We start from the raw sequence: 1,102 nt of genomic DNA, 5'->3' as shown, positions 1-1,102 counted from the left end.
GCCGGCACAGGGCCGCAGGTGGCTGTCCCAGACGCCGGAGCGCGGGGTGCTGAGCCGCCGAGCCAGCCGGCTCCCGGCCGCCTCATTTTTAGCCTGCATGTAGCTAGTGTGTTCGCGTGTATGCATGCATGCAGGTTAGTGTTTTGAGGCGGCGACTCACTATGCAGTGCAGGCTAACCTCGGAGTAGGGGAGCCCCCTGCCTCGACCTCCCGACCGCCGGCAGGACAGGTGCGCGCCACCGCGCCGGGCTGCGGGGTGTGTTTGAAGGCTTCTGAGACAGAAGTGACGTCAGGGGCGTCGCTGTTTAGTTGAGCCGTTTGTGTGCAAGGCTGTGTTGTCTTCCCATGAGGCTCGGGCTTTTCCCGCGGATCTGTGACTCTTCGTACTGGGACATGCAGACGCTGGGGAGGAGGAGGCTGCTGGGGCGAGCTCCCTGCGTGATCGGCACGGGCTCGCCTCCTGCGGCCGTGTGGGGAGCCTTTGGGTTTCAGGACTGTGGTGACCTGTCACGTGCTCGCGTGCGCGCGCGTGTGGAGTAGATCACCTCCTGCGCGGTCTCAGTAGGCACAGTAGGACCCCAAATTACCGTTCACAGGAAGTCAGACGGGTCGCAACAGACCTCCCTTGCAGGCGGCGCTGTTCCTCTGCCCCTTTGGTTTATCTGTTTCTGTCTTGTGGTTTTTCTTCTTTGGGCGAGGGAGGAATGAGTGGGGGTTTCTCTGTGCCGGCCAGAATGACCTTGAACTCACTCCATAGCCCAAACTTGAATTGTGGCGATCTTCCTGACTCAGCCTCCAGCTGGCCCCTGTCGTCAGTTCTGAGATCCTTCTGTGGATGAGATGGGGATAAGGGTCAGGAGCTGGACGCCGCCTGAGCTCTTCTGCTTGGCCACCGTGTTTGTGTAAGATTAGCGCCGACACCTTATCTCAGTTGTGTTCCTGTGAGTCCACCTCATAGGGCGGAAAAACCCGCCTGTCCCTGGGGGTTCTGACCTGGCACGACCCAGCACCTCCCGCTGCCCTGGGTCAGGGCTGGCCTTCTGATCTGCTTTATGATTTCTTTTTGATGAGAAATGAAAAATTTCTTGGTCAAACAGATGTT

This window comes from Octodon degus, unplaced genomic scaffold (assembly GCF_000260255.1).
Source record: "Octodon degus isolate 3935 unplaced genomic scaffold, OctDeg1.0 scaffold00004, whole genome shotgun sequence".
NCBI classification, from domain to species: domain Eukaryota; kingdom Metazoa; phylum Chordata; class Mammalia; order Rodentia; family Octodontidae; genus Octodon; species Octodon degus.
This window is presented reverse-complemented; position numbering follows the sequence as displayed.